This window comes from Symsagittifera roscoffensis, chromosome 3 (assembly GCF_963678635.1).
Source record: "Symsagittifera roscoffensis chromosome 3, txSymRosc1.1, whole genome shotgun sequence".
Classification (NCBI taxonomy): Eukaryota; Metazoa; Xenacoelomorpha; order Acoela; family Convolutidae; genus Symsagittifera; species Symsagittifera roscoffensis.
The window spans coordinates 22137168-22153105 of record NC_087064.1 but is presented as its reverse complement, the minus strand read 5'-3'; positions in this window follow the sequence as shown (position 1 = coordinate 22153105).

Below are 15938 nucleotides of genomic sequence, written 5' to 3'. Positions count from 1 at the left end.
TAGCAAAACTTCCGATGTTTCGCATGCTTTAGAGAGGTCATTTATATATAATAGAAAAAGCAAGGGACCTAAAATTGAGCCTTGTGGTACACCACATTCTATTTTACTCCAGCTAGATGAAACACCATTTACTACAACTCGTTGTATGCGATTACTGAGATAAGAGCTCAACCATTTTAAACAGTTACCCCTAAACCCATACATATCCAATTTCTATAGTAAGATATTATGGTCATTAGTGTCAAAAGCTTTCTTCAAGTCAAGGAAAAAACTAAAAATTTCATTCGAAGAAGGATACATTCTAATTCTTTCGGTAAGTTCAGCAAGTGCATCAATTTTGCTGTGCTTATTACGAAAACCAAATTGTTTTGCATAAAAGAGAGAAAAATTCTCTAAATAAGAATAAATACGGTTATACATAATGCGCTCATAGATTTTACTCCAAACAATTAAATAAGAAATTGGTCTATCATTGTTCTCATCAAATTTTGATCCATCTTTATGAAGCGGCAGTACTTTTGCTATACAAAGTTCTTTAGGAAACACGCCTTTTGTGAATGATAAGTTGATTAAGAAGCTTAGATATGGTGCCACGACTTTCGCTGAAGTTTTCACAATAAGGTTACTGATGTTATCATCACCGGAAGAGCTTTTATTATCTAGCTAATTTATGACTTTAAAAACTTCTGTTTCGCTTGTTTTTTTCAGAAGCATGGAAAATGGAACATATTCAACGTTAAACCTATCAACATTAAGAACATCATTTTGAAGTCCTTTTCTAACTGTGGTGAAAAAATAGTTAAATTTATCAGCAACATCTCTGTCTGTTGCATTATCATTTTCATCAATGCATGATTGCAATGGAAGAATCTTGCTGTTTTTGTTACTTCTACCACTGATATCGTTTAAAATTTTATATGTCTGCCTTGAGTCGTCTATACAGTTTTTGAATTTATTCCATTAATAATTCTTTTTAGATAAATTTATTTCTTTCTCAAAACGATCTCTTAAACTTCTGAACGTTGGAAGCAGTTGATAATTAATCTGATTCAACTTCCATTTTTTGTGTGCATTATTTCGCTTTGTTCTAAGGTTTTTAAGTTTATTTGTGTACCAGGCGGGTTGCTTTGTGACCAAATTTTTTTTGGTTTTTAATGGTGCAAACATATTCAATACCTCTTTGAAAGATTTTGCGAACAAATTAAAAGCTGCATCTGCATCATTCATTTCAAAAATTACTATTTTATGTGAGGCCAATTTAGTTTCCGCAATTTTTAAAAATTCTTCAACTTGGCTCCGACTTTTTAGGAATGATGTATCGCGAAACGGAATTTCATTATTAACAATTTGACACTTTATGTTCCATTCCAAGTGTATTGGATAATGATCTGATATATGTTCACTATTTAGTACCATTGAATGAGGTTCAGTTAAATTGCCCAAAATGAAATGATCCAAACAAGTTGAAGAGGTGGCTGTAACGCGAGTTGGTTCACGACCGTTTATCGAAAAACCAATTGAATGAATACAATTTAATTAATTTTGGCTCAGTAAGTTATCAGGTATTATATCAATGTTAAGATCACCACAAAGAATGAACGGATGATTTGCACTTTTTGAATTTTCCAAAAACTCATCAAGCCTATCAATGAATTGCATTTTGTTTGATTTTGGTGGGTTATAAATCACACATAATGAGAATTTATAGCCATTTTTTAAGATATCGACCGTTAAGCTTTCTTCTGAAAATGAATCAAGTTGATTCAGCAAGCAGCATGTGTTTCTTGCTCGGATCATTACACCACCACCTGGTGTTTCGCGATTTTTTGTAAAATACTGATTATAACTATTGATTAACCAGCTTTCACTTGGATCATTTTTAGTTAACCAAGTTTCCGTTATACAAATTATATCAGGCAGAGACTCAAGGCTTAGAATAAGTGCTTCCAATTTGTCGAAGAGCGGTTTTAAAGATCTTATATTTAAATTTAGCACCGAAACTTTGGAATTTTTAGTTTTATTAATTATAGTACTGTTATTCTGTGAAATATTTGGTTTTGAATTAACGACTTTAACAACACTAGATTGTTTACGATCCTCCTTCATCTCCTGCCTCGTGGAAAACACTTTGGAAGCAATTCATCACATCTTGAAATCTGTATTTCAAGGAACTCCCGCCTTCATAAAGTCCATCGATACGATATAGTCGCTCGTCTGCCTTCCATATATAATGGATTACACCTTCTCGGGTCCACGCAGATTTAATTCGGCAATCACTCTTCATCATTTTTATGAAATTGACACGAGCCTTTGATAAGTCTTCAAAGACGCTTATATTTTTCAAACCTTCTTTATCTGCCATCTTTTTTTTGTTTTGCAGCAAGTTGATTTTGGCGATTCTTCTGGCGAAACGAACGATAATTGGTTTGCCTATTTGATCGAGATGGCAATTGATGAGCTATTGAGATATCTGACGCTCGCACATTTGCACCAATATCATGGGAAATCTCCACTACCTTCGCTATTGTTGTATCAAAGTTCTCACGATTATTCTCCCCTTCCAAACACTCGGGGATTCCTAGAATTGTTAGGTTATCTTGTCGATTATATGATTCAAGTTTTTCTGCTTCAGATAAAGTCCTAAGATAGCTGACATTCGCCTGAGATGCTATTTCCATTTTGGAGGATGAGATGATTTCCTTCTTCATGTTGTTTATTGCGGACTCAACAGCGACGTTGATTGCAGTCATTAGTTGCGCTTTGATTTGCTCTACAAGGCTGGGTATCAACAACTTCATTGACTCTTCAATGGTATGCTTCAGCTTCCCAGTCACATCGTCCTCTGAAATTTCTTCGTCACATGGGCTCAGTACAATATTTGGCCGTTTTGGTGTTGGTTTTGATACTGGAGTCTGATCATGATACCTCAGTCCCGGCACATCTGTGTTTCTCTCAATTGAAATATCATTTGCATCAGTAGCATCACTAATCAAGTCCATCTGCCCTCTCTGAAACTATTTAATAAGTTTATCACAACAATTAGGCTATATTATCACAACAATTAGGCAGTAACCTAATTGTGACTAGAAAGCTACCCACATCACTAAATATTCAACGGGGTGGCACTATTATATCCATTTTAGGGTTGAATTTCAATCTAAACGCCATTAACTCTGTACGACTGTACTAATTACTTTCATTACTTTTTATACAAGTTTTCAAAACTTGTGATTTGGCACGACGTTAAGAATGACTTAACTATTAATCGTTACCTTGCAACACTATTAATCAGTGATGTCGCGTGCTCTCAAAAAACCTGCACTGAGGCTTTTTCTGACACATTAATTAGTTCAGGTCTTCTGACCATCAGCGTAGTCAGTCACTTGATACCAAAAAAAGGATCTAAGGATAAGCGCTCACGAAATGAGTTCATGGCAAAACACTGTCCCGGCAGAGAAAATTCTAAATTGTTGGATCACTTTAAGGTACGTCAAGAAAGTTTAAACACTCGTTGCAAAAAATCGGAAAAGAGCAGACCGAAAAAGAAGCAATGGCCGCTCCTCAGGCTACGTAGTTTTAATTTAGCTAAACTGTCGGATCAACTAGGAAAAAGTTAAAGGCTCTACTGGTATCTTGCTAAATCTGGTACCTGGTAGCTAGCTAAAATTTTTTCATTTTTGTGGTAGTCGTATATGTTGATTCATCGCTGTCACCTTGCTTTTTTGAATGATTATTAATTTTTCTAATGAAGTGAGGCTTGATACGTCCATGTCTTTAGAGAAGAACATATTCAAAAAAAATTGCCACAATGAAAAAAGTAATTTTAGGAAAATTATCAAATTTTGTGAGCTTCGGTGTATTCTAGAAAATTAACGTTGAGAGGCTTAGCTCCTCAAAGATCAAAAATTTAATTAAGAAGCCATGGAGAGTCACATTGTTAAAAACTATGTGAAAACCTGGTGGTTTTTCTGGGAAACAGTTTTTCTGAGAGCAACGAGAGAGGCCAAAACTTCTGGACTAAATACGGCTCAGCTCAACTCACTGATAAATGTTGTTCCAGCGTGAAACCCCAATTAGGCAGTTTTTCTTCAACGATGAGGCAAATACTTAGATTATCTACGCAAGTTCCGGGCGAATCTGATACTCATCAAAATATAGCCAAATTGGGGTAACTCTGGTTGCGCCTCTCATATTCGTTCCAGTATAGGCAAATTGGGGCCAAAGTCAACCGCATTGGGATACAACCCCACGGATGTTCACTTGCAAAACAACTGATGAGTGCTCAAACTGCCACCTCTGTTAACTTTTGAAAAACACAAGATCAAAATTACGACCGCATGCTGCAAATGATTCTAAACATCACCAGGTGTGTCATCCCGTTTAATTCAGCCAGAACTATAAACTGACTATGGCGCCTTAATTTGTTAGTTATCCGTTGTTAATTATTTCGGCAGTTTTATTCATTAACATTTAATGAAACACGCATACATGAGACGGTAACTCCGGTTGCGCCTCTCATATTCGTAATGTTCCAGTATACTAGCCAAAGAACACTTTGCCAATTCATTCAACCACACCAACAAGAAACCTCGCAATCAGAAAGTTGGCGGTATCAGTTCCTGAATCGTATTTTGTTGATTTCAGCCGCATTGGGCGCAAAAAAAATCTGTGTCGTGTTTTATCAAATCACCACCGCAACCGATCTCGGCTTGTGCGCGTAAATCTCCACGATTATATAAAAAACGGTTTTCAAACACTTTAATTAATGAGTATTTTCTCGGCAAAATAACTCCGGAAGTTTGAAAATATAACGATAATTTATAATTTTCAACAAGCTTTATCATCGGTAACATCGGCCACAATAAACTGCATAACTCAAAGCAAGCTGCAAAAATGGCCAGTATTTGTCCTTGAGACAAATTGCTCTTTTTAAAGGTCAGCCTTAATCAAGGCTGAACCAAATTAGAGCGAAAAGACGGTTAAAATGGGTTTTGGGGGGACCGAACCTGGTTACGGAGCATCCCATCAGGTTCGGTGCACATTCGAGTTCTAGAAAGGAAATGACCTAGTCGGGATTCGAACCGGCGCCGAACCCGCCGGGACGCACCATGTATACGTTTGGCTACTGTCCCTATATGCATTTACATTTTGGTTCAACTTTATATGCACTTATACTCTCGCTTACATTTGAGTGTATATGCATTTGTACTATTGTTTTATATTTGCGCTGCAACATCCTCCACCCCTAAACAAGGAAGAACGGGAGCGAGCTTTACGGTCGGGCGGGTCAGTTCGCTCGTAACGGTCTTTATGTCGGCGGATCGCGCGCATCCGTCTTTGCCGTAGTGTAGTTTAGCAATACGGGCGAGTGGGTAATGCCCACGTGGGCTGTCGGGTTCGACTACCCAAACCAAGTCGCCGGTTTTCAGTGTGACATCCGAATCATTATGCCACTTTGCTCTCTTGTTGAGAGATGGTACATATTCACGCAGCCAGCGTGACCAAACTGCGTTAGCGTACGATTGTGCTCTCGCGTAACGCTTTTTATGATCAAAGTTATCTTCGAAACTTAACGACGGGAAGCTAGCTGCGCTGTGACCGAGAATGAAGTGATTCGGGGTGAGTGCCTCTAGGTCGTGCGGATCGGAACTGACCGGAGTGATCGGTCTTGCGTTAAGTAATTGTTCAACTAGGCAGAGCGTTGTTCCTAGAACTTCCTCAGTTAATCTCCTGCTGCCTAATATGTCGTACAACACTCGCTTAACACTTCTCACTAACCGCTCCCAGGCGCCGCCGTGATGAGGGGCACTGGGCGGGTTAAACTTCCACTTAACGCCTTTGTGGACGAAAACGGCCGGGGCGACTTTGTTCCAATTTTGGACACAGGATAGGAGCTCCTTTTGAGCACCAACAAAATTCGTGCCATTGTCAGAAAGAATGGTTTTGGGGGTACCTCGCCTTGCAATAAATCGCTCTACGCCCATGACGCAGGAACTAGTATCGAGAGATGGAACCAACTCGATGTGAACTGCTCGAGTCGTGAGGCAGGTAAATAGGAAACCCCATCTCTTTTCGGTACTTCGGCGTATTGGCACTTGAAACGGGCCAAAGTAATCAACACCTGTGTTGGAGAAAGGAGGCTGCTTGTAACCCAGTCTTTCAATCGGTAGGTCAGACATAATGGGCACAACTGTTTTTGCTTTGCGCTTACGGCATGTTATGCAAGTATTTTCGATGTTCCCAAGTAACCAGCGCAACTTCAGAACAATGTATTTCAACTGAACTACAGCACGCATGTTGAAAGTGCATATGCCTAATCAACATATGAGCAACTCGGTGTCGACCATCCAGTATTATTGGATGTTTGCTATCAAAGTCGGTATCAACAAGACGGCTGATACGTCCAGTTGAACGCAGGATGCCAGCTGGGCCGATGAACGGAGAATATTTAGCAATCCGACTTTTCTTTGTTATCAGTTTATCGGACTGAAGTATTTTCACTTCGGCAGGAAATGATTCGGACTGAGCGAGATAAATGAGCTTCTGCTCGGCAATATCTAACTCGGACGGGTCGGTTATTTCCAGCGTTTTTGTACGGAAGTGTTTATGCGATGGTAGCACACGAAGCATAAATGCTAAAACACGTTTGTACTTTACAATTGAGCTGAATTTATCCCAATTTTTAAACAGACGGATCGACGGCACTTTCTCAGATGAAGCATCAACAACAAACGTAGATGCAGTCTCAAGGCATGTATCAATGTCACAGAGTGGGCCTTTTAATTGGATCTTTTTGATGACATCAGTGTTCGGCTTGAATGGCCAATCACATGTCCTCAATATACTAGGGCCTCTAACCCAGCTGCTATCCTTGAGGGCTTCCGAAGAAATCCCTCGTGTGCCGGTATCAGCTGGGTTATCACCACTGAGTACATGATTCCATTGATCAATGGTGGTGGACTCCAAGATTTCACCAGTGCGGTTTCCAACAAACACAGGAAGTTTGTTGCACGAGTTAAGCCACTGGAGAACGGTGGTAGAATCAGTCCACATGAATACATTGCTTACTTTAAAAGTAAGCGCTTTCAAAATCTCTTCTTTGAGTCGAGTCGCAAGCAGAGCAGCCTGAAGCTCTAACTTGGGAATGGAGAGCATCTTCATAGGCGCTACACGGGTTTTCCCAAATACAAAAGCTAACTCAGTCTTTTGCGATTTAGCAAGTCGGGCTCGGAGAAACGATACGGCGCAAAAAACGTCCTGCGAACTATCACCGAACGTGTGAAGTTCACAGCGGTCGAACGGTTCGGTAAAGTAGCTACGAGGTATCGTCAGAGTACCTAATAGTGGAAGTCCTGAGTGCCAATCTAGAAATTGTTGTTTAATTTTGCTCTGGGAGATCATCATCCCACTTTTGACCACTGATTCTCCATATGTCTTTTAGTAAAAGGCGCGCTTTCACAGTATATGGAGCTACCAGTCCTATTGGATCAAAAACTGAGGAAACAAAACTCAACACGGTGCGTTGAGTAATTGCTTTATCTAGTGGTCGATCAACACCTCTACTTACTACTAGGGTATCTTTTACATGATCCCACCTGAGACCAAGAACATGCGACGATTGGTCTGGACTCTTACAAATATCCTTAACTGACGGGTTGGACTCACGGTTGTCCGGATTAAGAGCGGTTGTAACTTCGGGTACATTGCTAACAAACTTTGTCAGGTTAAACCCACCTAATTTGAGCATTGCGACTAAGTCTTTGCTTAGGCTAAGAGCGGCAGCGGTATTTTCGAACGAGTCAAGATAGTCGTCCATGTAAAACTTCTGGACAACGGCTGAAGCGGCTTCGGGGTATTCAGTTTGATTATCAGAAGCAGTTTTTTGTAGCAAAAATATGACGGGTGTATTGGTGAACCACCACACTTGAAGTGGGGTCCTCCCGCCACAAAAAACGGAGAGACGGTTGATCTCGCGCAAGTACTCCAACTTGTAAGAACATACCTTCTATGTCCGCTGAGACGGCGTACTTGTGTTGACGGAACCTCAACAGTACAAAAATAAGATTTTGAAGGAGATCCGGGCCAACCAAGAGAGATCTATTTAAGGAAGTGCCATGAAATTTGGATGCTCCATTGAGCACACGGCGCACCTTGCCGGGTTTGTTTGGGTTCAAAACCGGATGGTGTGGAAGATACCACTCACGTTCGGCTCGTGAGCTGGGATCGTGCGGGTTGACGGTTATGACATATCCTTTACTTATATCTTCTCTGATTGTTTCGGTATACTTCTCGCGAAGTAACGGATCTTTATCTAATCTTTTCTCTAACGACTTTAATTGGGCTAATGAAGAATAATAATTGTTAGGCAAGCTAACATCATTATCACTCCACAGCATCGGTACAGTGTAACGCTCACCATCGTGAACGGTTTCAGTTTTTAGGATCGACAAAGCACGCTTGTCTGCGGCGGAACGGGCATCTACTTGCTTGAACGCACCATACGACTCTAACTCATACCAAGTTTTGATTTGGTCGGTCAGAGAAGTATCGTCCGTAACGCAGTTAAAGGAAGAAGAATTTAAGGACGAACGATCAGGAGACGGACCACTAATGACCCAACCTATCGGAAGTCGGACGGCGCACGGTGAGTCAAGTTCATCTCCGAAGACATGTTCGAGGGGTCTTATCGCATGATAGAAGTCCTGTCCTATAACTATCTCAATCTCTTTGTAATTATACGCAGTCGTCTTTAACGGGGCTAGTTGCGGGTATTTGACCTGCAATTCGGAAACGTTTATAACATCGGGTCCTATATACATGTTGTGCTTAACGAAAGCGACAAACGAAAACGAAAATTCACTTTTATTGGGCTTTGCGGAAACTTTCAAGTGAACTCGCTGAGTTTTAGATACCTTGGCTGAGTTAAAACCATCGGTCGTAACATTTACGGGCGTGCCAACTAATTTCAGACGTTCAACGAGTGCCGCGGAAACCCAAGAATGAGTGGAACCGGTGTCACAAAGTGCTAGTGCATTCGAATTTTCCGAACCAGAGGACACATCTACCAACGCAACGGGAAGAATACCTTTTGCAGTTCCCTCACAAGGTTTAACACAAGCTGCGTTATTTGCAGAAGTAGTGTTTGTTTTAGTTTGAGTCGATGGTGATCGGTCGGCCTCTTTGGGCGGGAAAACTTTCTCGGCTCCATGAAGAAGCACATTGTGAGTGCTCTCACAGTCCTGTTTTGGGCATTTTCTTGCTTTTTGGCACTTTCGGAAGGTATGGTTGCCTTGTAAACAAGAAAAACAGAGCTTTTGTTCTGCTACATATTTAGCCCTTTGTGTTGCGTTTTTCTCTTTGAACACGGAACAGTTCCAGAGTGCATGCTGCCCTTTGCATAGCGAGCATGGAGGAAACCTTGTCTTTTCTCTACTTTTCTCATCCTTAGAACTTACCTTAGTGTTACCTGCAAGCACTTTTGTAACTACTTTTTGTTTAACTGGTTCTTCAGACTTACCCTTAGAATTGATCGTTTTCAGCCTCTCATGACCCTCCGCTTTTTCTTTGAGCCATTCATTGAAATCTAGCAGAGTTGGTCTATGCCATTGGCGTCTTACGGTTTGCATCGACCATGCCTCCTTAAGGTTCGGGGGAAGCTTACTCACAGCCTGATTCAGTAAGTTAACACTTTTCAGGTCGTCGTTAAAAGACAGAGACTTGAATACGGCAACAAGTCCAGAAATTGCAGAGGAAAATCCAATTACATTTTCCGAGTTATGCATTTTCAGCGGCGGAAAATTACTCAATTTATCTAGGTGAGCCCCTACTACAGCATGCGGCTGCCCGAATTTTCTTTGAAGAGTTGCTAATGCGTCTTTATATAGTACTCCGCTATAGCTATACTCAGCGATTGCGGATTTTGCTTTACCCACTACGAGCGTTTTCAGATAGGTAAGCTTTTCATCGTCACTGAGTATGGCTGAATCGACCGTCGATGTGAATTGCCCAAACCACTCATGCCAATTAAGTGGGTTGCCATCGAACTGGGTCAGCTTCCACTCAGGGAGATGATCTTTTCGGCTGTGCATGAGTATATTAACCAACTCTCGTGTCGAAAGTGGACGCTCGACGTCTGCACCAGGTGAATTACCGGGAGTTGGCTCTGTGTAATTCGAAGAGTTACCGTGACAATCAGGAACGAACGGTTGATTAGCTTGTGAAGAGTTCTCAGGCTGCGCAAAGAACACAGTCCCTCCACTTGTATAAGGAACAAAATTATTCGTAGGAACAATCGGAGTTACTGCGGAAAAAACAGTTGTCGAAGGAACGTAGTGCTGTTGAGTTGACATTAAAGGGGTAGCAACAGCTGGTCTCCACAAATTACTATAAGGATTGTAGTGGTCACTTGAAAAGTTATAACTACTAACGGGAACACCCATATGTTGTTGTGATGGGGCTACAGGTGCTTGGTAGCCAGCTACTACTGATCCTGCAGTGTGATGACTTAAAGAAACATGATTAACTGCTGTTGATGCAGGAACAAACGGTGTTACACCAGAAGGAACTTCTGCAGATGATGGCGGAGCAAAATAGTTTTCAGAAGTTACCGGGACTACTGAACCTGTGTTTGGATTGCCTAGCCCCGGATGAGTGGACAAAAAAGTTTGCTGAGGCAAATTATTGGAAACAGGTTGCATGACCTGCTGTAACCCTACTGGATTGTTAACGGAAACCTGCGATCGAACCAAATTCGACCAATTATGTTGTTGTCCGTGAATGTGGTTACTGTAATACAATCCCGGATCACTAGAAGCTGCCTGGCCATTATTCACTCCTGTAAAACTTGATGAGACCAAGTAATTTGTTGATGCAGGATAAGTTGCCTCAGGAGCTGTTGAACGAACGTGCTGCTCTTGATTGGGAACTACAACAGCATCAGGCTGATTGTGGTCGACAGATTCGACCCAGTGACGCGTACGATCCTTTTCGTCTATTGTTAGTTGTGGAGAGATTCGAGTTAAACCACTTTCCTCAGCATTCTCGCTGATTTCCGACAACTCATCTTCTAACTCAAGCCCTTTCAACTCAATTTCTGCCAGTTTTTTCCTATGTTCTTCAGCCAATTCTTCCAACTCTAAACTGCTTTGTTGTTCTAAAACATATTGTTTCATCTTGTTTTGCTGCTCTTTCAGTCTTAATGATACCTTTGCCTGCCTCTCAAGTTCGTCTTGTTGTTTCTTTAAAATCATTAAGTCGCGTTTTTTCTCAGAAAGTGTTTTCGACGGAGCGGCGGTATAACTGGATTTCTGAGAACCTGATTGCTGATGTCGGCTGCTTCGGTGCGACAACTTAGAGCGGGTATCTGTTTTATGCGACCGGGGTTTTTCACTTTTTTCAGAATGATGAGAAACTTTTGAGCTGCTATCTATTTTGTCCGGCTCTGTTACTGCCTCAAAACTTGTTTTATATGTGATAGCTTCCTGCAGAACTTTATCGTTGCTTTGAGTCAACTTATGAAGCCACATATCCTGTGCCGGTATCAATTCGTCGGGATTGGCACTTTTTGCAGCCATATCAATCAACTCAGTATTTATCTCGACCGCTTGTTCTATATAGTTCCTACATTTTTCAATATAAGTATCAATTTTTGAGCAACGACTCTGACTCTCTATGTATTCTAAAATTATTTCATGGCATTTATAAAGTTCGTTTTCGAGATTGCTACGTTTCTCAAACAACTTCTTAATTTTCTTCTGAAACTTAACTTCCATGCTTAATAATTTCAGAAATAAACGACTCTCAGAAAAACTGTATTTTCACTCAAGTAAATCCACAAATACTTTTACCTGGCGTTAAAGTCCAAGCTTAAACCGGGCTTTGTGAAACAAGTCTCTTTCACGCGCTTTTGAGACGGCGCGGATAGTGTACGGAGCGCGTGATCTAGAGAACTAGCTCCTAGAATGAATACCATACACTCAAGAGACCTATGCGACGGCTACGTTACGCTAAAGTACCAATGGGGTGGGGAAATTAAGTAGGTCGGTTGAACTCCAACAACGCACACGGAGTAAACCTGAGGATGAAAGAATTCAACTTAACTCACTTAATATCACCGTACCTGGCCACTTAACATTAGTGTCGCGCAACGAAGTCAATAATCGGACGAGCTGAAACGGCTTAGAATTACTTGAAGCGTACTGGCTTTCAGTTTCACCAATGTGGGTATGGGATCAGGCAAATTGGTTAAGTTCCAACAACACACGCGGAAAAAACCTGAGGATGAAAAAACTCAACTTAATTTGCCTGATATTACGCTACCAGACCACTTACTACAAGGTTGGTGTCATGTTACAGCACAGTTTCGCAGAATTATGGGGACGTTTTGAGGAATTTTTGGCAATTTTTTACTTTTTTCCCAAAATTTTTCGGAAAACTTTGGTCAGCAGGTTCGAGTCGTAAACCAATCCAAAAAACTAGTCCAGTACCTCTTGTCTATGTTCCGTTTTTCTGGATCAATATTCTGTTCAAAAAATATCCAAAAATTTTTGGTATCGAGAAAAAATTACCACTTGTAGCTTGCTTTGAGTTGGGATACACAATAACACATCGTACGTAATTTTATTGCAAAGAATGGTTTGTAAAGATTAGACTAGTCTTACAGTTTTTGACGATTTTGGAGATTTTCGGCACCGGAAAATTCTCTCTCACGAGTCTGAACAACTGCACTCACAAGTCCCACTGAAGCAAACCACTGAAACTGTTCGTAACCACTGAAACCTGAAACTGGTCGTCAAGTTCCTTGATGAGTTCGGGAAGTTGAGATGCTTATGGGATATCGGCCTGTGGTCTTTGAATCCAGTGATAGTTTCGCCTCTGCACCACTGCTGCCTCTATATTGTTGGGTCTATTTCTACTCTGCTGTGCAATTTGCCGCGGAGATGGTATACCCTCAATTGTGTAGTCCTCGCTGGATGTAGTATTCTCTTCACTTTCTCTATTCACTGGGGTAGAGGGTATTTCCTCCAAACTGGACAAGGATTCACCCGGGATGGCAGAAACTCCGAACGCGGACTGGGGTTAGAATAGGAATTGCTAGCTGGCAACTCCTCTTCCTCGTAGAGTGGAATACCGCTTCCTCTTTTCTGGTACTCTAAGTCTCCCTTCTCTTCCGTACTTTCCACAACTGTTTGGGTTCGACGCCTTCCACGTATCTCAGCGAGAATGGGTTTTTGGTTTGAATGGCTTTCGTGATATTGTAACTGCTGCTCGTTTGACAAATGTTTGCTCGGTTGAAGCTGGTGTTGGTCAAGGGTTCAAGGGTTCGAGTCCCTTGTGGGGCGCCAAAATGTGCGCGTAAATCTCCACGATTATATAAAAAACGGTTTTCAAACACTTTAATTAATGAGTATTTTCTCGGCAAAATAACTCCGGAAGTTTGAAAATATAACGATAATTTATAATTTTCAACAAGCTTTATCATCGGTAACATCGGCCACAATAAACTGCATAACTCAAAGCAAGCTGCAAAAATGGCCAGTATTTGTCCTTGAGACAAATTGCTCTTTTTAAAGGTCAGCCTTAATCAAGGCTGAACCAAATTAGAGCGAAAAGACGGTTAAAATGGGTTTTGGGGGGACCGAACCTGGTTACGGAGCATCCCATCAGGTTCGGTGCACATTCGTGTTCTAGAAAGGAAATGACCTAGTCGGGATTCGAACCGGCGCCGAACCCGCCGGGACGCACCATGTATACGTTTGTCTACTGTCCCTATATGCATTTACATTTTGGTTCAACTTTATATGCACTTATACTCTCGCTTACATTTGAGTGTATATGCATTTGTACTATTGTTTTATATTTGCGCTGCAACACGGCTCAAGACTTAGTCGAAAAGGAAGAATCTAATACCTTAACTAAATTTCTCCAGTAGTGATAGCAACCACTTGGAAAAGAATCATCGGAAAATCAGCTTAGCAGCGTAGTTAAATCGTAACTACCTCTTTCGACCATCTTCAAGCTGACCTAAACAAGACATCGGTAAACGGAAAAGCTTAAGAAGCAAAGATTGCAAACTTCGGCCGGATTTACAAGGATGCTCTCAGGGTATTTAAACAAAAATTATGGCAACCTGAAACATTGTGTTCGCCCACCTCAAAAAGCTTACAGTTTTCCACCAGTGAAGTTGCAAAATTCGGAAACCAAAAACAGTTTTGTTTGTATATTTACTTCAATCGGTGTCAGAGGAGCATAATCCAAAATTAACAGCTATCCTAAATCAAGCTTTAGGAACACGAAGGAGAATAAGTCGTCGTACACGTTCGTTCAAGTGCAAGTGGTGATTTCCGAACCCATTTTTACTAACAATTGATTGAAGGAACACATCAAAACGCAGAATTTTAAAAAACTTTTCCAGGTAAATCAAAACCAAAGAAACAGTCAACGCTAACACAACGCCTAGAATTATAAACTGTACAAAAACTGAGTGCGAAACTACGCACATTGTCCTTTTGCACGGTGCAGGCCAAGTTTTCCTCCTCAAAAGGGAAAAGTAATTATCCTTCCCTTACATCTTTGGTGGAAATAACAACGTCCACTTGCTCCATATCCGTGCAGAAGGTTAAAAAAGTCCTAATAATTATCGAAACAATGTGCTAACTCAACCTCAATCTAAAATCGAAAAGATATTTTTAATGTGACTGCGCGAGCAATCACTCGTGTATTTAACCAAGATTGTCCCGGCGTCTCAGCTTGGCAGTGAAAAAAGCTGATTGGACCTCTAATTGTTTCAGTTCCACTGATGCTACGTCAATTTAGCTGGTTGACTAACAAAATCAGCTTTTTTTCTAAAACCGCTTACAGAAAGGAAAAAATCAATGCTTGATCTCAAAATAAGGACATTCCAAGCCTTCTCAGAGAAAAATTTAATACCTCTAACCAAAAACCCAGTTCAGTTATGTAATCCGAACAACAAAATGGTAATTGGCGAGACTTTTATCATCACACACGCGACGACGCTCGCTTATGATTATGATAACTATGGAAAGTTGTCATTGGCTGTGCACCTGCTTGTTGGTTGATTTTTGAGTGTTCAGTTTCCCTCACCCTCAGGACATATAACAAGACGTTCCAGGTGTAATGTCAAAGACATGAAATGTGTGAGTCAATTTAAAGCTTGGCAATGTGAAAACTATGTCCCAGACATACCAGCTAAAGCGCGTTTTTTGCCGATCAACGAGCGCATAAGCTTTTTTGAGTACTTAATATACTATGATGGTAAACGTTACTCTCTGGCTATGTTAAGGATATTTCTTTACCCAACAGAAAAGAGGACCATGGTAGAGGTTGTGCCGCAAATCCGTAGAATGGAATCTAAATATCTTTATATTTAAGATAATTCGCAAGACGGTTTCCTAAATTGAGTCTCAAAAAACTTGACTGGCCTTTTTATTAGAAAAGCATGTAGAACCACTGACGGTATTCTCATTCCGATGCTGGAATTGCCGACAACCCTGCTCGCACCTCGGTTGAAGGAATGTTTACTGTGGGCGCTTTCAATCAATGTTTCACACACTTTTTGAGGACTGATAACACCACGGTGTTACAATGCCTTCACTTAGTCAATAATTTTGTATTTGTGAAAATTGTTCCCGGTTTGTGAAAAAATTACCACTGTGGATGATTGGTTTTTTGTGAAAACTGGACACAACCGGGTGGACACTGGTACATTCGGAGTATCAGCGAGTTTCTGAATGAAAGTAACTGGGTTAAGGGTTCAAGCTTTCTTTTGGGCAATGAGTGGCCTCTCAAACCGAATCTATACATTGTTACAAATAAACTGCAACTAAAATTTTGGTCGAAAAAAAACAGGACGAAAACGCCGTTTTTAGGCGTTTTTGAAAATTTTTGACGGAAAACAAGCGTTTTTTGGCGCCCACTGC